Below are 27,049 nucleotides of genomic sequence, written 5' to 3'. Positions count from 1 at the left end.
AACCCAAATTTATGTGAAGACAGTTGACTTCTTGGTTCTTGACAGAAAGACAGGCACACACACACACACACACACACACGCGCGCGCGCGCAGGATAATAGTAGCAATGCATGATGCTGAAGGCAAGAACTACCACAGGGAGTGCAACTACAAAAACTGTTGGAATTTGAATATGGAATGTGGATTGAATATGGAATGTGGATTGAATATGGAATGTGGATTAGCTAATACATCACAACAGATTTAAATTTCCTGATCTTGATCATTAGATTTAGGACATGTGAAAACTGTTCTTTGGAAACACAGTGGGTTAGGAATATAGAGGTAAGAATGTAGTTTATGCACACACAAATAAATTCATGGACTAACAAAGTAAATAAAAGCAAATGTAAAGCTTTGATTGGTTTGCTCAGGGGTACAGAGACTTCCCCTAGCTCTTTCCTTAGGTTTTCCATAAGTTTGACATTATATCAAAAGAGTTACACCCTCAAATCCCAAGAACTTCAGGAAAATTGTTACAATAACGAATATATGTATAATTATATATAGACGTACACTAAGAATTCCATCGTGCACACAATGCATTTTGATTTTATATAATCCTTACACCTCCTCCAAACCCTCCCAGGTCCCTTTCAAGTCTCCCTCCCAACTTTATGTCTTCTTTTAACTTTTTAAAATATTTTTATTTTCTGTGTATGGGTGTTTTGCCTGTGTGTGTGTGTGTGTGTACCATGTACATGTAAATCAGAAAAGGGTGTCAGATCGCCTGGGATTGGAGTTATGGATCGTTGTGAACCACCGCGCGGGTCCTCTGTAAGAACTACAAGTGTTCATAACTACTGAACCATCATCTCCCCGGCTCCTTCCTCCTCCTCCTCCTCCTCCTCCTCCTCCTCTTTTCTTCTCTTCTTCTTCCTCTTCTTTTAAATAACCCACTGAGTCTAATTAGTGCAGCTCATATGAACATGGGTAAGGAGCCACCCACCAGAGCAGAATTAATTGACCAGGGATCGCATCCCTAAATAACTTAAAAGCAGATACGTCTTAATAACAACAAGAAAACGCAAGAAACGATCCCATGATGCCCAGACAGAGCGGCCTCAGCAACCACAACAACACTGACAGCTATGAGCAGTGTTTAACGCTGCCGTGTGACTTTATCACGCTGAGGGTTTTAAGCTGTATCAAGGCTTGGCTTTCTTGCACATAAGACAATGGGACACATCCTTGGGACATCACTGACGTTCACACCAGCTCATGCTCACTCTGGTTGTGAATGAGGAGTAGACACACCCAGAACCTCCGGGGGGGGGGGGGCGGGGGTAGAAATGTACCATCATGCCGGCTGAGAGTAGAGAAGACTTTCATAGGCCAAGTTTCTGGAGTGTCAACCTCATCCCGGTAGCATCTGTTGATCTTGTAGAGGATCCACATTCAGTTCCCAAACCCCACATGGTGGCTTACAACCCTCTGTAACTCCAGTTCCAAAGGATCTGGTGCCTTCTTTTGACCTCCACTGGCACCAAGCATATAATACTCTCACGCAGGAAAAGGAAAACACACACATAAAAAAAATTTTTTTAAGTTGTATCACCATTAAACATACCCTACTACCACTCTCTCAAGTGAGTCAGCCACTTTGAGACCACAGCCTCTTTGCTTCTAGAAATTAATTAGTTTGATGTACACCAAGCCCCTGCTGGCCAACTGGCATGCCCACTCTGCTTAAAAAGAGGATACTCTGAGGCTGGAGAGGTGGCTCAAAACTTAAGATCACTAGCTGCTCTTCCGAAGGACCAGAATTCCAATCATGGCACCCACCTGGTGGCTCACAACCATCAGTCACTTCAGTGCCAGGAGATCCCGCATTCTCTTCTGGCCTTCATGGGCCCTGCACTCACATGGTGTGCAGATACACATCCAGGCAAAAGACCCACACGTACAAAATACGTGAGCTCTGTGAGCTCAAAGTCAATAGGGTCTAGATGGTGAGTTCCACGTCAGCCAGAGCCACTCAATGAGACCCTGTCTCAAAACATAAATAAATAGATAAAAATAAACAAAAGAGGCTGTTGTCTATTCCAAAGTAATCGGGCAAAGGTGCCTGCTGTTGAGCCTGATGAACCACATAGTGGAAAGAGAAAACCTTCTCACAGAGGTCACCCTCTGACCCCCACACCTGTACTGTAACATGCAACATCCCAACAAATACACACACATTCATATAAAGTAAATAAATAAAAATGGGATTTTAGCCGGGTGTGGTGGCCCACGCCTTTAATCCCAGCACTCCGGAGGCAGAGGTAGGTGGATTTCTGTGAGTTTGAGGCCAGCCTGGTCTACAGAGTGAGTCTAGAACAGCCAAGGCTACACAGAGAAACCCTGTCTCGAAAACTGGAAAAAAAAAAAAAAAGAAAGAAACTTTAAAGGATTTAAAGAGGATATTTCAAGCCGTGCTTTGTATCAGGGAGACAGATCCCAGAAAACTGAGCACAGACACCCAGGAAGGCATTTCTGAAAACTCACATTCACATTAAAACACACAGTCAGCTGTGCTGGCACACACTTGCAACCCCAGCACTCCCAACACAGAAGCAGGAGGCTCAGGACCTGGTCAAAGCAGTCTTGGCTGTACAGTGGAGTGGCTTCAAAACCAGCCAGACCTGTGTGACACCCTGTCACAGAAACAAAACCAACAACACCAACTTAAACATGCTTTTGAGATAGCTGTTGCCTTGGGGGCTCCCATGGTGTCAAATGGGACTGAGCAAAATACTTCACAAAGAAGCATCTCCAAGGTTGGCCATCCTCCCAGATGTGACTGAAATTGGGAGGAGTGACATCCTCAGCTGCCTAGCTCACCAGCTGTTTTCAAGTCCCACGCCCGCAGAGCGCAGGAAAGGATATGTGGAGACTATACTTTAAGCCCTCATCTCACACCTAAATTCCATGAGAAGTTTCCTTTTTACTTTTTTTTTCTTTTGGTTTTTTAAGACAGGGTTTCTCTGTGTAGCCTTGGCTCTTCTGGACTCGCTTTGTAGACCTGGCTGGCCTCGAACTCACAGCGATCTGCCTGCCTCTGCCTCCCGAGTGCTGGGATTAAAGGCGTGCACCACCACGCCCGACTTGAAGTTTCTTTTTAAACATTACCCTTACTTATTTAGTTTCTCTGTGTCTCTGTCCCTCTGTGTCTCTCCCTCACTCTGTGTGTGTGCATGTGTGTATGTGTGTATGTGTGTGTATTTGTGTGTATGTGTGTGTGTCTATGTGTGTCACACACGCACACATTCTAAAAGCCCTCCCAGGTCAGATCATTTGCCTCTCTTGCCCCATGGCTTCCTGTACAGTTTGGATTGTGGGGGTCCCTGGCAGACGAAGAGGATGCTCCCCTGCTCCCCGATGCTCCAAGCTTCTCCCACACACCTTTAGGCCTAAAAATAATAATGGCTTCCCACTGCTACCCTTCCCTGGGCACTTGGCTATATTTTATTGATTTCTGTGGCATTACCCACAACCCTAGATACTGACCCTGCCTCAAGCTTTCTTCTATTAAACCTTCTTTTTGTCCCATCTATTTCCCTTACCTGCATAGGAACTCAGAGGAATCCAGTGTCTCACTCACCAACTAATAAGACTTCTGACACAAACTAGGAGCGAGTGTGGTCTTAAAAAAAAAAAGTGAGAGTGAGCGAACCTTAGCTAGAAATTCAAAATGAACAATAAAATAAAATTGTTGGCTGATGGGAGGGTCATCTTGAAACTTTCTCTGGGAGGTAGATACCACGTGACCATGGATAAAGCCTTGTGCGGGCTCTTATCAGCAGTGCGGAGGAGGGCCTGGCCTCGCACTCCAGATTTGCTGACTGGACTGTTTCAAAGGGCAGAGTCAGATTTAGTAGCAGCCTCAGATTGAAATGTATCTTGCTCTCCACTTCTCGCTGCACCGATAGCTATAGATCTACGTCATCTTTCATCACTGGAGGACAGGGACAGGGACAGGGACAGATCCCGGGTACATCCGTCAGGAAAGAAATCAGCACGCCAGCCAGCAGGACAACTGTAAATAGGACGCGGGAAAAGGAAAAAGCAATTCCTTGGGAAAGGGCTGGGAAGGAGGGGAAGGAGATCTGTATGTGATGAGGACAGCTCCCAGGCCTCTTCAAAGGCTGTGGCTTCTCAGATCTGAGCCTAAAACAAAAGCCATTGCCAAGTCAGCATCCAGGCCAACTCCACTTGCTTATTTTGCTCTGTGGTCAGCCTTTGCTAAGCACAGCAGTCTTCACCCAAGCCACAGAGCTGTAAGTGGCCCTTATGTCTAAAATGCTCCTGGACTGTCCTTGGTGACCCTGACTATACGCCTTGGAGAGGATAATTAAAGAGAGTGCTTTCTCCCAGGGTAGAGCGCAAAGGCACAAGTGTGGCCTCCAAAGTCCATACACTGGGATGGTTAAGGGATTTTCTTTTTGTTGTTGTTGTTGTTTTGGTTCCCTGCTCATGCTAGGCGCAGAACTACCTCCCCAGCCAGCAGCTGGCATCGTAAGTCCTACATGTGGCAGCATTTGCAAGTAGGATTCATCAGCAGATGTTGTGTCCCATGCACAGAGTAATGCCCATCTCCTGGGAATGGACTTTCCATGTGCTGCACCATGTCCCCCTAAGCCTTATGAGAGAAAAGGGGGTGAACTCTACCTAACCTTGGGTCCCTTCTGAGGACGCTTGGCCAGCAGTTCCTGCAGCGGTATTACCCAGTGAGGAACCAACCATTTTCCTATGTCGGCCTTTGCATTGCTTTGTTTTGTTTGGTTATCAGAATCCTGTTATTAAAGAAAAGAAGTCTGCGCTATCATTTTAAAAACAGAAACTAGCCAGGCATGGTGGGCACACACTTTTAATCCCAGCACTCAGGAGGCAGAGGCAGGTGGATCGCTGTGAGTTCGAGGCCAACCTGGTCTACAAAGCGAGTCTAGGACAGCCAAAACTGCACAGAGAAACACTGTCTCAAGAAACAAACAAACAAAAAAACCAGCAACAATAGATTTTTTTTTAACCTGTAAACTAAAAACCAGAGTGATAGTTTAGTTAGGTAACGCATGTGCTTAGCATGAGAAAGACAATGGCCTCGAAGCTTAACTGTCAATGTAAACACAACAAAAACAAAGCCAGAAGCCAAAACTAACCTCTGTTCTTCATAAATTACCCATTTTTCAGATATCCTGTTACAACAGAAAACTAAGACAGTGATGCACAGTAGATCTCTTACCAGAGATAGCTATGTGCAATTCTAGTAAATTCCGTGACACATTCCAGGATATCAAAAAGATAGCAAGCCAAGGAGCCCAAGTCTGCTCAGGGGACATGATTTACCTGAGCCATCTGTGATTATGTCTAGAGCTGTTTCTGAGCAGCTCAGAAGAGACCTACTGCCAATCCTGCAGAAATCCGCCATGTAGTTGGCCTGGCATCAATAGCTTGAAATCAATCAGAGTGAAAGTATTTACACCATAGGAATTGACAAACCCTGAAGGTGAAGATGGTTCCATCTGGGCAACTGTGAGCTGCTAATATTATTTTCACATTACTTAAGAAATAATGCCACCGTGTGTGGTGGCGCACACCTTTAGTCCCAGCACTTGGGAGGCAGAGGCAGGCAGATCTCTCTGAGTTCAAGCCCAGCCTGGTCTACAAATCTAGTCCAGGACAACCAAGGCTACAAAGAGAAACCTTGTCTCAAAAACAAACAAACAAACAAACAAACAAAAACCAAAAAATAAATAAAATCCTGGTTTTAAAACTTAGATGAGGCAGTCATGAGATGTTTGGGGTGGGGGGGGGGGGACTTAGCCTTACTACCTACCTGAGGTAGAGCACCAGAATCCATGTTAGGGGGAAAACAAACAAACATGCCAACCAGCAAAAAAACCAGCCAGGTCCAGTGGTGCACAGCTGTAAGACGGGAGGTAGAGAACAGAGTCTCCCATAAGCTACCTAGCCAGCCAGTTTGGAGTATGCAGCCCCCCAGAAACAACAGAAAAGGCCTGCCTCCATAGGGTGGGTGAGAACCAAACCCTCTGACTTCCACATGTGTGCTGTGGTGCTTCTACACCCAAATTCACACACACACACACACACACACACACACACACACACACACACAAGCAAAAATTGTTTTAAAATCTTAAACAAAAATTAGAGTCCATGACTCTAGAGTTTGGTTTTTAATTTATATTGACTCAAAAGCTTCCGAAAATTAATTCATGATAAGTTGCCTTATAAAGTTAAAAGTTTTATGGGGCAATTTCAAACCCTGGGGAAGTCAGCCAGTAAACTAAGCCTGTCTCTGTATAGAGAGAAAGAGACTGGTCTCAAAATAGTCTAGGCCTAGCTGGAAAAATTCTGTCTGTATTTCTGTGCAAAGGGAGATACAACCCCTGGCTAGTCTCAAGATTTTTTTCCCCTGAAATAATAACTGACCCTCAGTTCTGTTGGTTTTGGCCAAGTCTTCCACTCAAAACAAAAATTTTGCAACTGCAATGACCTAACTTGGGAAACGACTATAAAACATTTTCTAGGAACCACAAAACATTTGTTTTACTGTTTTCAGACCGACAGAGGAGGTAAGAGGAGAAGATAATATTTTGCATTGTAACAAGGGGGGAAAAAAACTTGACAAGGTCAGCAGCTAGCAGAATATTCCAGTTCAAATAAAGGTCATCCACGGCCCATGAAATGTTGTCTTTCGAATCAGAATTGAACATGCTACACCCAGTGTCACATCAGCTCAAAGCCTGTATCTGTTGAACTAGTTACTGCAGCAGACGTGGTGAGCTTTACTTATCATTTAGTAAATTTTAAACTAGCTAGTTTCGACAAAATCAGCAAGAGAGCAAGCCTGCAAAAATATCGCCAACCGGGCTAACTCGCCTCCCTAGCCTGCAAAGATAGATTCGCATTGAGGAACAGCTCAGAGGGGGAAAACACAAACGCTGCTGAGCTGTTTGAAGCGCTTAGAAAAAGAAAAGATTCTTGCCTGTGACAGGGATTTCAGCGGGATGAGGACAGACCATTGCATTCACGTTATGCAATATCGTCGCGGATAGAGCACAAAGAAAAATCTATAAGCTCATCTATCAGCAAACCCCGTTAGCAAAATGTTCTCCGAAGCCTATTAAATATGAACCAGTGAAGATATTTGAAGTAATTCAATGTGCTGTGTCAAAGGGCAGACGTAATTAAAGCCGCAAGCACTTGAGTTGGCTCATCAAGGTTTCAATCCTTCATCATTTGTTACCGACACTTAAACTCTCTAAGCCTTATATACCCTCTGCTGAAAGCGGAAAATAGCAGCAGCATCCAAAAGAGTTGCTGCGAGGGCTAAGGGATGTTCTTAGGTTGGTGTCTGGCACACGGTAAGAGCTTAAGAGAAACCAGCCGTTTCTTTTTACAAGTAGCCTGGTTTATTTTAACATCGGTCTTAGCCTGGAGTTCCCCAGAAGCTGACCTGAAGCAAGAATTCAAATATAGGTCATGTATTTGGGACAAGATCCAGGAGAGGAATGGGACGTGAAAGGGAAGACAGACAGTAAAGTGGGACTGTGGCCGCAGTGTCCCTGAGGGCAACTGGAGCTCCACTGGGTTCAGGGGGACAGAAAAAAAAAAAGACACAGAGCAGAGCTAGGCCAGGAAAAGGCTCTGGATACTGACACTTAGACAGCTCCCTGTCTGTCATTGATGGAGAGAGGTGCTTCTGAGGGTGTAAGGCTCACAGTACGGGAAAAGGGTAGGTAGTGCTGAGGAGGCAGCCTTCCATGTGTAGGGGTGACTCCTGGAGGAATGCAAGGCGCCCCACCACCCGCATCATTGCTTTTAGCTGAAGTTCCTGTATTTAATGTTATGTGGCACAAAACAATGGACTAAATACATAAAAATGATGTGGAGAAAGTTTAACGGAGGAAAAAAAAATCCCACTAAGACATCACTGCTAGCCAGGTGTGATGGCACACACCTTTAATCCCAACGCTCAGCAGGCAGATCTCTGTGTGGCCAGCTTGGTCTACAAAGTGACTCCAGGAGAGCCAGGGCTGCACAGAGAACCCTTTTTTGTTTCGTTTTTTGAGACAAGGTTTCTCTGTGCAGCCCTGGCTGTCCTGAATTCACTTTGTAGATTAGGCTGGCCTTGAACTCACAGAGATCCACCTGACTCTGCCTCCTTGAGTGCTGGGAGTACAGGCATGCACCACCGTGCCTGACATCATGGCTGTCTTAATGTTGTATAGTAATGCATCCCTTATGTGTCAGTATGACAAAGGTGACAGTATGACCACCAGCTTTGCTAGCAGTATGAAAGTATGGTATCATAATTACAGTTTATAATTTTTGATAATAATAAGTGACTGTCTTGTTGGCTTATGTATTTACTCTCACTATAGTTTATCTGCTGAGTGTCCCTAAAGGCTCACATGTTAAAGGCTTATTTAGTCCACAGAACTACTGGGCAGTGGTGGCATAATCAGGAAGAGGAAGTGAGGTCATTGACCTCGCCACTTTCTCTGCTTGGCTTCCCAGTCACTATACCGGGAGCAGTTGCCTCTGCTGTGAGCCCCGACACTGTGATGCTGCCTGGCTATAGACCCTCATCATAAGATCCTACCTCCTGTGAGCCCAGTGGGCTGCCGGACCACAGGGAAAACAGCCTAAGCTATGAGATGAGTATTTCCTCCCTATAAGTTGTCTTTCAGGTATTTTGTCACATACCGGAATGCTAACAAGCACAGCTATATTTTATTCCTTGTTATTATGTTTACAGCATGCGCTTACTCATAAACCATCATTAGGAAGGGCAGGGAGCAGTAGGGTGAGTTGGGGAGAAGTAGTTGTAGATGGATATATTAAAAGCATGTCGTATAGATGGGCAACCCTTTCCGCCAAGATGGCGCAGAAAGCAAAGAAGGAAGCGCCTGACCTCCCAAAGTGGGAGCCAAAGAGGAGGCCTGGAAGGCCAAGAAGGCAGAGCTGAAAGGTGTCCACAGCCACAAAATAGAAGAATCACACATCATCCACCTTCCGGCAGCCCAAGACCCTGCAGCTCTGGAGACAGCCTAAATACCCTCGAGAGAGCATGCGCAGGAGAAACGACCTTGACCACCACGCCATCTTCAAATTGCCCTGACCCTGGGTGAAGAAGACAGAAGACAACAACACACTTGTGTTCGCTGTGGATGTCACGGCCAGCAAGCACCAGGCCAAAGAGGCCGTGAGGAAACTCTACGACATCGATATAAAGTCAGTACCCTGGTAAGGCCTGATGGAGATAAGAAGGCGCATGCTCAGCTGGCTCCTGATTATAACGCTCTGGGTATTGCCAGCAAAACTGAGATCATCTAAACTAAGCTGGCTAATTCTAAATATACACCTTTTCACCATTAAAAAAAAATACACTGTATTAGTGTATAACATTTTCAAGGAATAAATAAAAACACTATTTTTTTAAAAGATATTCGAAAAACAAAAGTGCACCTATAATGAAAAAGAAATGAGGTGAAAAATATAGTTTAGTGGTAGATTTCTTGCCTAGCATGTACAAGGCCATGAGTTCTATTCTCAGAACCAGAAAAAAAAATTGAAGGACATTTTAGCCAGCCATGGCAGTACATGCCTATAATCCTAGCACTCTGGACGCTGGTGCAAAGGTCGGAGCTGGTGAGATGGTGCAGTGGTCTAGAACACTTGTTCTTTCAGAGGGATCAAGTTCGATTCCCAGCACCTACATGGTAGCTCACAACAGTCTGTAACTCCTGTTCTGGGGGATCCAGCACATATATGTGTGTGTGTGTGTGTGTGTGTGTGTGTGTGTGTGTGTGTGTGTATGCAAAACACCCATACACATAAAATAAAACAAATCTAAACACTTTTTTGGATTGTTGAGACAGGGATTCTCTGTGTAGCTCTGGCTGTCCTGGGTTTTCTTTGTAAACCAAGCTACCCTCGAAATCCTAAAAATAATTTTTTTGTTTTTAAAGTAAGTTCACTTACTGTGAATCAGTATGCTCAGCTGGTAAGAGATTACATCATTTCCTCTGATATTTGGCTTAATCTCATGTTTCATTCATCATGAACCTAGAGCAATCAGATATTAGGTAGATGGATACATACATACATACATGGTTTGAATGAGAAGTTTCCCCCATAGGCTTACATTTTGCATGCTCACTTCTCAGCAGCAGTGTCTGGGGGAGATTTTGGTGGTACAGCTTTGCTGGAGGAAGTAGTCACTGGTGGTGAGGCATTGAGAGCTGAAAGCCTCCTAACACCTCTCTGTCTGTCTCTCTCTCTCTCTCTCTCTCTCTCTCTCTCTCTCTCTCTCTCTCTCTCTCTCTCTCTCCCCTTTGTGCTTCTGTGTGAATATGTGAGCTCTCAGCCTCCCCCTCCGACCTTCATGCCCGCCTCTTGCCACTCTTATCTTTCTAGAACCATAGGCTGAAATAAACCCTTCCATACGTTGTCTTTGACATGGTGTTGCCCCACAGCTCCCAAGAGCAACTAATATGGATGCACAGACAGGCAGACTGACCACTCCAGGCATAAAGGAGCCCAGTGATGGATGCCTGTGTTGTTTCACTGCGTCGACCCTCCAGAGACACCAAGGTAGCAACAAGCCAATGTTCATTCTACGCTGTTTTTATTTCATCTTGTTTTTGTAATACTGGGGTTGAACCAGCACACTGGGCATCTACCCTGCCACGGACCTCCAATTCCAGTTCCTCTATACTGGTTTGGATGGAGGCAATAAGGCAAGAAATAAATTATGCCACTTTCAAAACCCTTTTATATAAGTTCTCATCAGACCAACACAGAATTGGGAATAACGTGTAGAGTTTAAATGCTAAGCCTACTTTAAGCTTTCTACCTCCTCTTCGACACTTAATACTTAAAGTTAAAGCTGTATTCATGATTTTCCACAGTACTGTTTCGGCCAAGCAATCATAAAAAAAGAAAACACCCCCCTTTCCTCCCCACCCCCAAATCGCTAAGCTTTTAGCAGCTGAATATCAGGTTTCCCCAGCAACTGAAATCAGGCAAGGTTTTAAGACAAATAACATGGTAAGACTTTTCCATGTATCCAGAGAGAGAGACTCAAATGCTAAAACCATTATTAACACTGTAAATTCCATCCAAAACTGATAACTATACCTATATAGTTGTTTGTGTCCTTTTTATGTGAAAAAAAAAGAGAGACTTCATATGTGTGGTCACCATTTCTAAAATAAATGACTTCCTCAGAGCTTAATAAGAAAAAGGCTATAGGCACACCTTCATCGTTACAATCTTTTTTCGTGGGACCCTGCTGTAAGGTCAAAGTCTGGCGTTTCCGGATAGCCTCTGAGCCTGATATATGGTGACAGACTCCCTTTCTCAGCTGGGTTCCCTCTTCACCTGATCTGGGGACTCTAGATCCCCCAAGGAGCATCACACAGCCCAGAGGGTCTGGACCCTCTCCTAATAAGAAACCTGTTCTGCAAGCCCCTGGGGGATTCCTGGAGACACCCACCCTATGCTAAGGAGCTGTCCTGGTGTCTTAGCTTTCCACCAATAACCTTTAACTGTACTCTCCCCACCCATAGGATAATTAGGCACTGCTTTCCCCTCTTATGATAGGGCTATTTTGTTACATGTAGATAGAGTATCCCTGGCATCCTCAGCCCCTCCCACTGCCCAAGGTTTATAATGTCCCTGATTCAGGAAAATAAAGGCTAGCTTGCTCTGTCACGCCCTTCCTCCACTATGACCATCTGGGAGTCACATGTTCTGGGGAAGAATTGCCCCTGGATGCCTGGGCCTTGACTTCCAGTCAGGCTGAGATGGCGGAGCTACCTTGGCAGCCGCTGAAATCTATTCCATCACTGAGAGACCACCAGCGAGACTTGCGTCAGCCTGTGTCTCACCAGACCTGCCTTCTGGCCAGTTCCGGGTGTCTGCCCGCAATCTTCTAAGAGGAGAGAGAGGAAAACAATAGATGCTATGAAGGCTTTCAACAGTTGAGTGAAGCTGACTATTTAAAGCCTGTCTGCTTTACTTCAGACACACGATTATTAATGCTAATCATATCCCCAGCATACTTTCATAGCAGCACCGCCCAGCAAGGCAACGCCCAGAGTGGCCACACATGGTCAGAGTGTTACCTCAGAGAAACAGGAGTGATCAGTAAGACTTTACACTCCCGCCTCCTTTGTCGATGGCTCTGCGCCTTTCCTGGGAGTGTCTCATCAGCATCTGAGTCTGTTTGTCACTGTTCTCTTCGTGTGGCACCCTTAGTCCTATGACCCCACTTGCTTCTGTCTTTCCTCACACCCCTTACTCACCATTGGCCTCCTCCCTCTCACCGCCTTGGAATCACTGAGATTCTCACAGCTCTCTCCTCTCTTCAGACTATGCTTGGCCTCTGCTGTCACTAACCGGCACCACCCAGGGTCATTCTGAGGCACACAGCAGTCGCCCAATAACAATGGCTTACTCAGGTGAGGTGAAACTTCTCTGTGATGATATGGAGCTCAGAGGAAGGCTCTGAGAACCCTGGTGGGCTAGGCGCTAGACCCAGGCCACCCCGACTCTTTACTCTGTCACCTTCAGTATGTAGGCTGGGGCTCATGGTCACAGAAAACTACTGCCCTGTAGGTCTCACGTCAATACCCTCAGTGTCTTCCTAACAGCATGTTGTAATCTAATTTAGTCATTTATTCAACAGCTCTCTGCTCACAACCTACTATGTGCCAGCAGTCTTGTGGGCCTTGGTAGTAGAAAGGTAGAAAAAAGAAAGGATAAAAATTCCTATTCTTTAGATTAAGAGGTTAACATTTTTGATAAAGAGAAAGAGAATGCTTATTAATATGTATCATTTATTACTTCTTGATTTTTAAATGTATAGGCTCATAAGAATTTATCTTCTGTTAAGAGTCTAGAAAGATATTAGCGCTTATTACAAACAGCATCCCATATTTTGTTAAGGACTGAACACTCTAGTCAGTAGTACTGTATTCCTTTCATCAGTTACCTAATAACTAGTCATTTCTTATTCAAGAATACAGACTCAAAAAAAAAATTCCTGTTCCTATGGAGTTTATATTCAAAAGGGGAAGACAGGATTGAACTAAGTTAAGAAGAAAGAGGAGTGGGTGGTCACTAGTGGTTAAGGAGGGGGAAAAAGCTAGAACAAGAAGACTAGACAAGAGGCACCGAAGTACAGATGGAGATAAATTCTAATATTCTCCCATAGAAGGGAGACTACACAGCAATTTGCTATATGTTTTATTACAAACCAGAAGGAAGAAGTTTTGGGCTCTCAATATAGAGAAATGCTGTATTTAAGGAAACACAAGTGTTAATCACCCTAGCTTGATCCTTATGTGTTGTATGCACATATATTGAATTATCACACTATAACTCATCAATACATACAATTGACATATCAGTAAAAAGTTTATGCCCAGCTTGGTGGAACAAGCCTCTAGACTTCTCGGTCAGGAGGCGGAGACTGGTGGTTCCCTTGAGCCCATGAGTTCAAGACCTGTCCTTCTGACACAGCAAGCCTTTATCTCAAAAAGTAAATAAAGCAACCGAGTAAAAGCAGGATTAGGTTCATGGTGATGCGGGATACAAAAGAAACTGCTGAAGGGAACTGAAAAGAGGGAGGCAGGTGGAAAACTCAGGCAGCAGGCAGCAAGGGTTTTCCTAAGAAAGACAGAGAATTGAGGTAAGGAATGGGCAAGCCATATGGATGCCTGAAGAAGGCGTGCTCTAGCCCCTGGGAAGATCTAGCACGGCGGGATGTGCCAGGCTTGCTCAAGGATAGATGACGAGGTCAGCACTACCAGCATGGAAAAGGTAAAGAACATTCTGCATTCAACTCAACCTATGCAGTCATAAGATTCAGCCTTTAGTTCTAAGAAATGGGAGCAGAGGAAGAGAACTCTTACTGGTACGACATTATTTTCAAGCCTCTAAGAAAATCCAGAGGGAAGGTTCTAAAATCACCAAGGCTGGCCATCGCTTGCCTTTATTCAAACAATAACTAATTACACACTATAAATCAGCAAGTCATAAAATACCTTCCTAATAGTTCAGTGATGTCACACGTAGGCTGTACACGGAGGTTAAAAGGAAGACCTGAACAGAACAGAAACATTCAATGCTCAGCTAAAGTCAGAAAGACACACATCCTCTACAAGATGGTTATTTAAAAATAGGAAATACTGGCTGGGTGTAGTGGAGCACACCCATAATCCCAGCACTCAGAAGGCAAAGGCAGGCGGATCTCTCTGAGTTCAAAGCCAGGCTGGCCTACAAAGTGAGTACCAGGTCAGCCAGAGCTACACAGAGAAACCTTGTCTCGAACCATCACTCCCCTAAAAAAAAAAAAAAAGAGGAAATACTGACTGCTGGGGCTGGAGGGACGGCTCAGTGGTGAAGAGCATGGACCAGTCTTGTAGAGGACCAAAGTTCTGCTGTTAGCTCTCATGTCAGGCAGCTCACAACTACCTGTAATTGCAGCTTCAGAGATCAGATGCCTCCTGCATCTTTGGGCATCTGTACTAACATGCACATGCCCCACTCCCACACACTTACCACCATCACACACATACTGATAACTTAAAATAAATATTTTTAAACTTAATTTTATTTTATATGCGTTAGTGTGAATGTATCGGATCCCTTGAAACTAGGGTCACAGACAGTTCTGAGCTGCCTTGTAGGTGCTGGGAATTGAACCTGGGTCCTTTGGAAGAGCAGACAATCCTCTTAACCACTGAGCCATCTCTCCAGCACCTTAAAATAAATATTTTAAAAACATATGACATACTAATCAAATTGTTGCTGAAAACTTTGGAGATCCCCACTTGAATGCCATACGTTACGAGGGAAACTGAGGTCTCCTTTCATGAGTTCTTAGTCTCATTAAGAAAAGAATTTCAAGGGGCTGGAGAGATGGCTCAGAGGTTAAGAGCAACATCTGCTCTTCCAGAGGTCCTGAGTTCAATTCCCAGCAACCACATGGTGGCTCATGACCATCTGTAGTAAGATCCAGTGTCTTCTTGTGGCGGGAAGGTGCACATGCGGGCAGAATACTGTATAAATAATAAATAAATCTTTTTTAAAAATTAAAAGAATTTCAAGGCGGGTGTGGTGGCGCACACCTTCAATCCCAGCGCTCGGGAGGCAGAGGCAGACGGATCGCTGTGAGTCCAAGGCCAGCCTGGTCTACAAAGCAAGTCCAGGACGGCCAAGGCTACACAGGGAAACCTGTCTCAAAAAACCAAAGTAAATAAATAAATAAATAAAAATAAAAGAATTTCAAAATGGACTTGACAGGAATCTTGGCAATGAGTTCATTAGTGTTTGAGAGAAAACAACAGGGTAGGAAAGCTATAAAATTTGTCAATTTCCCAAAGGAGGAAGATTCTCCCCCCCCCCCCTTTTTTCTTGCCAAGCCCAGAAAATTTTTTGCTGGCCCTAAAGAGTATTTCACTGCCACAGAGAATCAAATTTTGTTCCCTCAGAGGCAAGTCTGGTGAGTGGTCAATCGCCAACACCATGCCCCACCTCAGTTAACCCTGGATGACAAAGCTGGTCTTTGGCAGAAAATGAATGTATGTCATGTTTTCATCTCCAGGCCATATCAGAATGGCTCCACTCAGGGCCAGAGGTAGATTTCATTCCTCAGCTCATGAGGAAATAGCTTTCCCTTTATGAGCCTCAACGGAACTCTAATATTTATCCTCAATAGCCGCTAAGATGTCTGGAGCATCCCTCTTCAAGAATCAAGACTGTGGTGCTGGGGAGATGGCTCGTCCTGAGTTCAATTCCCAGCAACCACGTGGTGGTTCACAACCATCTGTAATGTGATCTGACACCCGCTTCCGGTTTGCAGGTGTGTACATGCAGGCAGAGCACTGTATATATAATAATAAATAAATAAATTTTGTTTAAAAAAAAGAATCGAGACTGTAAAATTGTTTAGAAGATGAGCTGAAACTGGACTTTATGTATGGTTATTGAACTATGAACGGAATCTAGAAATCCAGCTCCAAATCTGGTCGCCAAAGCAGACTGGTGCTGGGACAAGTGTTTCCTTCACACCCTCGCGTGCAGCCTCCAAGCCTGAGTCCTCATCTAGGAGAACAGCAATAAGAAACCAGAGCTCTCTCGGCATTCCTAGCCTGTGGTGCGGACACAACACATGTATGCATGCAGGCATGTATGTATGTATGTATGTATGGTGGTTTGAAAAAGACTGGCCTAATATAGGCTAATATATTTTGTAATGATATATTTTGGGGGGGGATCTTTTTTAATCACCTGCTCTAGTTTCCAAATGAATAAGACAGAGACATAAAATGTATTCATCAGCTCTAAGCATCGTAACTGGGCAGCTATCTATTTACACTAACCCTTTATACTTGTCTTGCTGTTTCCCAGCTATGTGCCCAGAGATACATGCCATGTCAGTCCTGTCTGGGCTTTCTCTCCTCCATTGGGTCAGTGTTTCTCACCACGTCCTTTTCCTACCTCTTCTTTCTTTTCTCCCTTCCTTGTGGCCCCTACCTGAGACCTCAGGACCAGGAATAGAAGCTCCACCTACCTGTCCTCTGCCCAGCTATAGGCTGTCCAGCTTTTGTTGTTGTTGTTGTTGTTTCTTTTGTTTTGTTTTGTTTTGTTTTTTCTGAGACAGGCATTTCTTTGTGTATCCTTGGTTGGTCTAGACTCTCTTTGTAGACCAGGCTGGCCTCGAACTCACAGAGATCTGCCTGTCTCTGCCTCCTGAGTGCTGGGATTAAAGGCATGCACCAACTGCCCAGCCCTGCATTTTTTTTTTATTAACCAATCAGAGATAATCGGGGAGCAAAGTTTACACAACGTTGACCAGTGTACTTGACAATGTCCTCATCCAGACTGCAACCAGATGTTGAGTCCCAGAACTCAGTACTTGAATACACAGAGCAGCAGACTAACCACCAACAAATTTTGAATGCTTAGTCATCAGGGAGTGGCACTACTCAGAGGGCTTAGAGGCTGTGGCTTTGTTGGAGTAAGTGTAGCCTGGCTGGAGGAAGTGTGTCACTGTGGGGGCGGGGCTTTGGGATTCAGAAGCCCAAGCCAGCCAAGTGGCTCTCTTCCTGCTTACTGTGGATCCAGATGTAGAACTCTTAGCTCCTGCACCGTGTCTACCTGCATGCAATCATTACTCCTATGGTGCTGCTGGTAAACTAAACCTTTGAAGCTGTAAACAACCCCCCCACCCTCCTACCCCCTCCCCCTCCCCCTCCCCCCCACCCCCCACCCCCGTTAAACGCTTCCTTTGAGTGGCAGTGGTCATGGTGTCTCTTCACAGCAATAGAATACCGACCAAGACAGTATGGATCTGCTAGAATAGTTTTATTTAAAGAATGAACAAATCAGAGGTTGGAGAGATGGCTCAGAGGTAAAGAGCACTGGCTGCTCTTCCAAAGGTCCTGAGTTCAATTCCCAGCAACCACATGGTGGCTCACAGCCATCTATACATGGGATCTGGTGCCCACTTCTGGCCTGCAGGCACACATGCTGGCAGAATAAGGAATAAATGAATCTTTTTAAAATGTTAAATATTAGTAGAAAAATGGAGTAATAAATAAGTGCATGTTATCTGTTGCTACAAAGTGATGAAGGGCCTAATAAAAATGATATTTCACCCCAATAGAGAAGACTAGACAAATCATTCTGAGAAAATTAGATATATATTTTTAAAAGCTAGATACATCTCTTAATATATAAAACTAATTCTAAGTGAAGTCTTGGTGGGAGAGAAGGCTTTACTTACTTACTTATTCGTGTGTGTGTGTGTGTGTGTGTGTGAGAGAGAGAGAGAGAGAGAGAGAGAGAGAGAGAGAGAGAGAGAGACGGACAGACAGACAGACAGACAGAGACAGAGACAGAGGGGTCTTTAATATATGCTCGTGTGTGTGTATAGGTGAGTGCATCGACTCATTCGGGCAGAGGCCAGGAAAGGGGCCGGCGTACTCCTTTCATTCTTTCCCGACTCCTTTGAGACGAGGTCTATAGTTGGACCTGGAGTTTGCATTGTTTTTATCAGCTAAGATGGTAGCCAACCAACCTCAAGGATCCTCCTTCCTGTGCCCACCTTGATGCCAGGGTTACAGATCACTCACAGTAGGTTCTGAGATCCAAACTCTGGTCCTTGGGGTTATATAACAAGATGTCTTAACCACTGAGTCATCTTTCCAGCCTTCAAGAAGACTTCCTTAACCAAGTTTTAAAATAAAAGTGCAAAGAGTATCAGGGAAGGGGAAAGATAGTAGAGCAGAGTCAAAAAGAAACAAACAGGGGCCGGGGAGGTGGCGCATGCTTTTAATCCCAGCCCTCGGGAGGCAGAGTCAAGTGCATCGCTGTGAGTTCAAGGCCAACCTGGTCCACAAAGTGAGTTTAGGTCAGCCAAGTCTACAGAGAAGCCCTGTCTCGAAAAACAAAAGCAAAAACACCCAAACAAACAAAAACTCTCCCCAAATCGCAAAGAAAGCACCTGATCTATGACAGTAGAAAGAAGTGAGAAGTGTGCCAGGGCAAAGAAATGCCACAAATAAATAGCAGGCAGCAAGAGGCTAGATAAAAATGCAGAAATGATGAAGTTTAGTGTTACAGAAGTATAGAAGGCCATTGAGGGTGAATATCATGGCTTTGTTGAGGACCGTGAAGGGAATGCTATTTCCTTATGGTCTAAAGGATGGACCCTACGTCCCTGGGCCAGGTTCAGGCAGAGGAAGGTGTGCCTGTGTTAGTCACGATGCTGCATGTTCCGGCAGGCACTGGTGTCAGTTGGCTCAGGGGCCAGAGCGGGCTCTCTGGGTGCGCTTTGCTTCTTGGGATTTGGTCATGTTCCCTTTTCACTCTTCCCTGACTCTGTAGAGAGGGGCACTGTAGAAGCCAGTTCTTGGAACACCCTTGCCTCCAGGAGCATAGACTTCAGGTGCCTGGATTTGTTCTCCCCGAAGCAGGAGAGAGGCCGCCATGACACAGACGCTAAGGGCCCAGGTTTTTTTTTTTTGTTTTTTGTTTTGTCTTCTTTCTATCTCTTTGTCTAAAGCTTGGGCACACTTTCCTGGATGCTCTGAGCTTTTTCTCTCTCTCTCTGATGCTGCTCTCCATACACACTTCTGCCACATGGCTGCTTACAAGCAACGTGGCTTTTTCTCTTCCTTTTTCTATCTTTCTCCTTTGGGCAGCAGCCCAAATTCATAGCTTGCCTACTCTGTAGGGTTTTCCTATCAAATTCTAATACAATTGTCTCGTGCTTCCTTTCTATTCTGTTTATAAATTATCTTATTAACAAGACTAAGAACCTAAAAAAAAAAAAAAAAAAAAAAGGAACCTCAGCTTCCCTGGTAACATGTTATCCAATCTGGGGCTCCCCTACATTTTGGATAACACTAGATTTGCAAAGGAAACAGCAGATCCCAACTTAGAATGCTGAATGCTGTGGTTTGAAAAAAAAAGGGCGGGGGCGAGGGAGGGAATCTTCCCTCCCCAGCTCAGAAACTGCAAATAAAGAAAGAAGAAAAGTCTCCAGAAACAATTACAACAGGAAATAAAATTTCAGACGGCAGACCCGTAAGCTGCTGGAGGTTATTTCACTGTAGCTGTAGGCTGAGATGAAGGAGAGAGACATCCTCCTCTGCTGAGGAGAAGAAAAAACATGATGCTTACATCGCAAAGCCCCAAAGCTACGCCCTCCACTAACTGACAGAAGCTGACCCGAACATTAACTCCGTGTCCACAAATAAACTCAGAGACATTCGGAAGGTCACTTAGGAAAGCAGCCTGGACACTATGGGCAGAACGTCCAACTGCAAAGATAAATACAGCATAATTGCCACATGTGAGAGACAAGAAAACTGAAATCCAGGCAAAGAAAATGTGATCACTGAGCACACAGAAAAGGCAGGCAAGGCATTGTCTTCAGGCGGCAACTCTTGCTTAGAGCTAGGAAAATCCTACAGAAATGCTGGCTCCGGGGGTCCGGAAGGATGCCTCAACACTTAAGAGCATGCTCTGTTCTCCCAGAGTCTGGTTCTCAGCACTCCTGTCCCAGGCTCATAACTGCCTGTTACTCCAGCTCCAGGGGGCTCTAATGGCCTCTTCTGGCCTCCACAGGTACTGCATGAACATACACATGCCCACACACAGTTAAAAAACGAAAAGTAAAACAGACAACAAACAAAAACCATGCTGTCCTCTGCATGGGAGCTGCACTGCAGAAGAGACAAGCCCGTTCCTGTCTAACCAGTCTGAACTCCAGCAGAGCAACACACACACACACACACACACACACACACACACACACACACACACACACACACACGGGCCATTCCAGCCTAACCTGTTTAAACTCCAGAGACACAATAAGCTGTTCTCAGCAAAGTAAACTTAGAAAGTGAACTCAGGGGACCAGAAAACTGTCACATCCAACAAGAAAAAAAAAAGACTAATTTTATACTATGTTTTATTTTTATTCACTCTTACTTTTTTTTGTCTTCCCAATCATGCTATTACGTCATCATCGTCTTAGTCTTGTTTTTATCTTGCTAGCTTGTGTTTTGTTTTTGTTTAGTTTTTTGGGGTGGGGTGGGGGCAGGGAGTTTCAAGACAAGGTTTCTCTGTGTTGCCTTGACTGTCCTGGACTTGCTTTATAAATCAGGCTGGGTCTTGCTTGAGCTCATGGTGACCCCCTGCCTCTGCCTCCCTGGGTGTTGGGATTAAAGGCGTGTGCCACCACACCCAGCTGCTAGTGTGTGTTTTATGGTTGTTCATTTACTGCCTCTATTCTATTGGGTTCCTCTCAACTTTTGGCCCATATGCTTTTCCCTTCCTTATTCTTACTTCTTTTTCCCTTTCCCCACTCCTTTTCACTTAATTGTTTGTCTCTTTACTTTTGAACCTTTAAACTCCATTTGCAGTAACAGTGTTCTAACTTCTTTGTTTCCTAATTTTTTGTTTGTTTTTCGAGACAGGATTTCTCTGTGTAGCCGTGGGATGCCCTGGATTCACTATGTAGACCAGGCTGGCCTCAAACTCACAGAGATTCACCTGCCTCTGCCTCCCCAGTGCTGGGATTAAAAGTGTGCACCACAACACCCAGCCTTGTTTCCTAGCTTTATTGATTACTTTCTTTGCTGCTGTGGGGAAACACCTGTCTGAGCAAGGTAAGGATGGAAGGGGCTTCTTTGGCTCCCAGTTTGAGCAGACAGTCCATTACAGCAGGTTGTCAGTGGGTGAGGCAGCTGGTCACACTTCAGCCACAGTCAGAACGTACTGAGTGATGAATGCTTGGGCTCAACTTGCTTTCTCCTGGCACACCACTGAGGGCCGCAGTCCACGAAAGGGCACCTTCCGTGTTTAGAAAGTCCTAACTTAGAAAATCTTTCACACACTTGTCCAGAGGCTTGTAGGCATGGTCATTTTAAACCCTATTAAGTAATTAAGGTCATTAAGACTGGCTATCTGGCCCACACCTTTAATCCCAGCACTCTGTTCTATTGTGCTCCTGAGAGAAAGAAACAGGTGGGTTGCTGAGAGTTTCGAGGCCAGCCTGGTCTACAGAGTGAGTTCCAGGACAGCCAGGGATGTTACACAGAGAAATCCTGTCTCAAAACAAACAAACAAACAAACAAAAAACCAAAAAACAACCCTACGAAAAGATTAGCCATCATATTAATCAAATTAGGCATGTAACTAAAGTTACCCCTCTCTAGTCTTTTTTTTTTTCTTTTGCATTTTAACATTGTGTTTGTTTCTTTGTTTATGTGCCCAGGCTGGCGTGCAGTGGCTATTCACAGGCGCGATCCTACTACTGATCAGCCCAGGAGTTTTGACCTGCTCCGTTTCCGACCTGGGCCGGTTCACCCCTCCTTAGGCAACCTGGTGGTTCCCGCTCCCTCGAGATCACCATATTGATGCCGAACTTAATGTGGACACCCGATCGGCATAGCGCACTATAGCCCAGAACTCCTGGACTCAAGCGATCCTCCTGTCTCAGCCTCCCGAGTAGGGGGAAAAAGACATCCATCCCAACGGATGTACAAATTACAACACAGAAACACAAAACATGAAAAGCCAGTGTGGTGCCTCCCGCAGCCCAGAACTCTTCCATAAGTAAAGCCAAAGACAATGAAATAACTGAGATGTAAAAAAACAAAAACAAAAACAAAAAACAAAAAAACGTTCAACACACACACACACACACACACACACACACACACGTCCAGCAACACCAAAGAGGATTCAAACAAGTAGATAAATAAATCAATTCAAGACCTAAATCTTTTAAAGATTATTTATTTTACTTTGTGTGTATGAATATTTTTGCCTGCATTTATGTATATGAACCAGGTACGTGCCTGATGCCCTTGGAGGTCAAAAGAAGGAACCTCTTGGGACAGGAGTTATACAGATGGTTGTAAGCACCCATGTGGGTGCTGGGAGCTGAACCTGACTCCTCTGTCACAACAAGTGCCCTTAACCACTAAGCCGTCTCTCCATCACAAGACCTAAGTGTTAGAAGTCAGCAACATAGGGGAGAAACTGAGCAACGTGGAAAAAAAAGCAAGCAGGAAAACTGAGATTCTGAAAAAGAAGCAAATTGAAATTAGGGGGATGAAAGAATCAACCAGTCAAATTAAAAAAATCAGTGGGCAGTGTCATCTACAGATGACAGTAGGAAGAAGAAAGACCATTAGCAATGGAGGAAGCGGCTGAGAAACTACCATACTCAAAGAGAAATAACAAAATAATCAAGGACATGACAACTTCTGTAACTTTCTAACTCTGTAACATGAAGAAAAGACAAACCCCAAGAATCCACAGGAAAGAAAAAGGGCTGAAATAGAAATAAAAAGCATAGAAAAACTATTCAGTAAAATTAGACCAAAAAAAAAAAAAAAGAAAAAAGAAAAAACCAAGACTAGGGAAAGATACAGACATATAAGGCCCTAGAACCCAAAGCAGACATGAAAGACATCTCATAGTAAAATGCTAAAACTACAGAGCGAAGTTACAATAGGAACCTTAGAAAGAGAAAAAGACAACCTGGTTACAAAGGCAAAATCTTCACAATAGCAATCAACCCTCAGCACAAGCACCACTTCCCAAGCTCACCCCCCCACCCCCGCTCCACCTCCGCAAAAGATCCTAGCAAAGTTTGAAATTATTATTTCAAGTCCTGAAAGTAAATAATTGCCAACAGAGGTTGTCATATTCTAGCAAATGTGTCTTTTTTAAATTAATGGGGAAATAAAGTTCTGCTAAGATAAGCAAAAACTAAAAATTCACGACCAGCCACTGGCCCTGAGTTACGGAGGATGCTTAGAGGGGTTACACACAGAGGAAGATGAAGGCTAATGACACCACAGAAGCACAGGAAAGAGTAAGTCTCATGAAAGTGGTACATCGACAAAGAAGAACCGGGAAGGAGTCAAATATGTCCAACTCAGTAGGTCATCGAGCCCCTAAGACACAAAAGGGACAGGGAAAAGAACAAATAGTGTGCAAACCAACCAGAGAGACAAACAAGAGTGTAAAAACCAACAAATATATGTCAATAGTAACTAAGCCTAAGTGTCACTGGACTCAACTGTTCAACAGCACAGACTATCTAATTGAATCAAATCACAAGATCTTGGGGCTGGAGAAATGGCTCAGTGGTTAAGGGCAATGACTGCTCTTCCAGAGGACCAGGGTTCATTTTCCAGCACTCATATGGCAGCTCATAGCTTTCTGCGACTTCAGTTCCAGGGAAATCTGACACCCTCACACAGATATGAATGATGACAAAACACCAATACACATAAAGTAAGTTTCAAAAGTTTAAAAAAAAGCCACCAAGTCTTAACCATCTGTTGCTTTTTTTTAAAAGATTTTTTTATATATTATTATGTATACAGTGTTCTGCCTGTACATACACCTGCAGGCCAGAAGAGGGAATCAGATCACATTATAGATAAGGTTGGGAGCCATCATGTGGTTGTCAGGAATTGAACCCAGGACCTCTGGAGGAGCAATCAGTGCCCTTAACCTCTGCACCATCTCTCCAGCCCCACCATCTGTTGCTTACAGGCAACATATCTCACTGGCAAAGACACAAATAGAAAGGCAAAGTATGGAATACAATCTACAAAAACAAAACAAAACAAAAAAACAAAGCAGGAAACTGGCAGAACTAACCATTCTTACATATGACAAATCAGACTTTAAGCCAAAATTCAACAAAAAAGATAAAGGAGATGACCATATATGAATACTGAACACCAGGAAGATAGAACATTACAAGTATTTATGTACCAAATGTTGGTGCCTCTAATTTCATTGACGGAAAAACAAAACAAAACAACAACAACAAACATATTACTGAGACAGATAGGTCTGGAAACAATAATAGTGGGTAACTTCAGACACTCCCCGAAAAACAAGAGAGGAACTTCAAATGCAATCTGGGTCATAGGTCAAACGCACTTGGCAGTTTTAGAATAATCTACCCAACATCTGAAGCAAACACCTTCTACTCAGCAGCTCATTGAAACATTCTCCAAACTAGGCCACAGTCTGGGCCAAAGCCAAGTCTTGACAAGTACAAAAGAACTGAGTTGATTTCCTGTATCTTATCAGCTCATAACGGGATAAACCAGAGGTCAGTAAATGCGAAACCTCAGAATCTGGACAAACACATGGAGACTGGACAGTATGCTCTTTGTAAAGATGTGTGTGCCTTGTGTATGCATTCCTGTAAAGACGTATGCATGTGGGTGGTGCACATAAGTGTGTATATAGCTCAGAAGTTGGTGTTGGTGCCTTTCTAAATCACTCTCCACCTTATATTTTGAGACAAGGTCTCTCACTGCATCTGGAGCTCATTAATTTGGCAAGGCTGGAGCCAATATGCTTCCAGTATCTAGCTGTCTCAGCCATCACCCTGAATATTACCCCTTCACACACGCGCACGCACACACACACACACTTTTGTGTAAATGCTGGCAATTTAAACATGGGTCTTCACCTTATGCAATACACACTTTACCAACTGAGCAACCCCCTAGTCCCTGAGCATACACCCTTGAAGAAATCATGAAAAAAAAAATAGGAAAAACTCCTGAAAGTCAAGTAAAAACTGAAAATGCAATTAACTAGCAGCACCCTTAGCATAAAGCAAAGATGATTCTAAAAGGAGAAGTTATGGCTATGAATGCATAAATGCCTCAGATAAAACAATCCACTGATTAACCTCAAGTTAATCACAAGAAACACGAGAAAAATGAAGTACTACAAAATTAGTAGATGAGAAAAATAATAAAGATCAGGACAAAAATTAATGATATGGATATTTTTTAAATGTAACTGCCAAAAAAACATCAATGTGACAAAGAGTAGCTTGTTTGAGAAGAAAACAATGTTGACAAATCCTTAACTAAACTAATTTAAAAGAGAGACAAGAGGCAAATTACAAGAAGTGCAGAAAAAAAAAAGAATTACAGTACAGGAAATATTAGTCAAATTCAGAGGGTCAGTTGGAGGATACATTAAAAATCTGTATTTCAATTAAATTAGAAAACCTAGAAGAAACTCACAAATTCCTAGATACATATGATTTACCAAAATTAAGTCAAAAGGAGAGAAACAGTTTAAACAGACCTGTAGAAGCAGTGATAAAAAGCCTCCCACCTGAAAACTGCTCAGCAGTGTGCAGACTCGGTGAAGAGGTCTATCAGGCATTTAAGGATGCATTAACTCAAATATTCCTCAGATTATTCCAGAGAATAGAAAGGCAAGAAACGTGACCAAACTCATTTTTTTCTGAAGAAGGTGTTAGCTTGCTAATGAACACACACATACACATGTGCGCATGTGCAAGCGCCAGCGTCACTGACACATAGGAACACGAATTTCTCAACAAAACGCTTGCAAACTGAATTCGACTGCACAATGAAATACTCACGTACCGTGACCAAGTTGGATCAATTTCAGGAATACAAGGATGATTCAACATGTATAAATCAATAAAAGTAATGCAAGACATAAATAGACTCAGGGAAAGAAAACGTGATCACCTCAATAGATGCAGCAAATCCAAGTGCGGCCCCCTTTACTATGAAAGCCTGAGGAAGCAAAGGCTGGAAGGGCTACACCTCAGCATAATCCATGCCGTGTATGATGAAAAAACCTGTAATAAATATTATGCTGAACAAGAAAAGACTGAAGACTTATCCTGTAACAACAGGAAGAAGGCAGTGGCGTCCACTCTTCGCTCTTATTTAATGCAGTGCTGGAGGTCTCAGGCAGAGCCACTCAGCAACAGAAAGACACAAAAGGGATACAAATAGAAAAGGAGACGGGAAATGACCTTGTGTTTTATGGTGATATGACCCTATATTTTAAAAACCCTAAAGACTCCCAGAAAGTTTTAAAATCTGATAAACACTTAGAATAAAGTAGAACGAAATAAAATCAACTTTAAAAAAAAATAGGTAGCTTTCCTGTGTGTTAGTAGCAAATATTCAGAGAGAAATATAAGAGAAACTATTCCATTCACAACAGACTTTTAAAAAAAGTAAACTGAAGGAAGTGAAAGGCCACTGTAATTAAACTTTAGAGCAGCAGAGAAAGAATGAAAGACATGCTGTAACGTGCAATGACTGCCTATGCTCATGTATTGTCCGGATGGACAAAAATGTCTCTAACACTGAAAGCAACCTACAAATTCTATCAACCCCCACGAAAATTCAAGTGACATTGTTTACAGAAATAGGAAAAAAATCACATGAAAACACAAAATACCCTAAATAGTCAAAGCAGTCTTGAGCAAAAAAAGACCAATTTCAAGCTATAGTGATGAAAAAAAGCATGAAATAGAGTTGGGGAAAGAACTGGAGACCAACGGAAAAGAATCAGCCACAGAAACAGCTCCAGCCAAGTCAGTTTTTATAGTGTCAGAAATTGGAGAAAAGGCAGACACCTTCTT

The 27,049-nt window shown here is 43.7% G+C and overlaps 1 protein-coding gene across 2 annotated transcripts in view; it reads right to left on the bottom strand.

Moving 5' to 3' along the window:
* Positions 1-27,049, bottom strand: part of BFSP1 (beaded filament structural protein 1) — a gene marked incomplete at its 5' end in the record, with an annotated part of 63,212 nt that overhangs the window by 35,758 nt on the left and 405 nt on the right. Inside the window, 2 exons of one of the 2 annotated variants that reach the window (XM_084776148.1) lie at positions 10,033-10,116; positions 12,180-12,405. Of the gene's footprint in view, positions 1-10,032; positions 10,117-12,179; positions 12,406-27,049 lie in introns of those variants that run through there. The other variant, XM_084776147.1, reaches the window with a different exon arrangement.

This window comes from Acomys minous (assembly GCF_964271855.1).
Source record: "Acomys minous genome assembly, chromosome: 3".
Classification (NCBI taxonomy): Eukaryota; Metazoa; Chordata; class Mammalia; order Rodentia; family Muridae; genus Acomys; species Acomys minous.
This window is presented reverse-complemented; position numbering and strand designations above follow the sequence as displayed.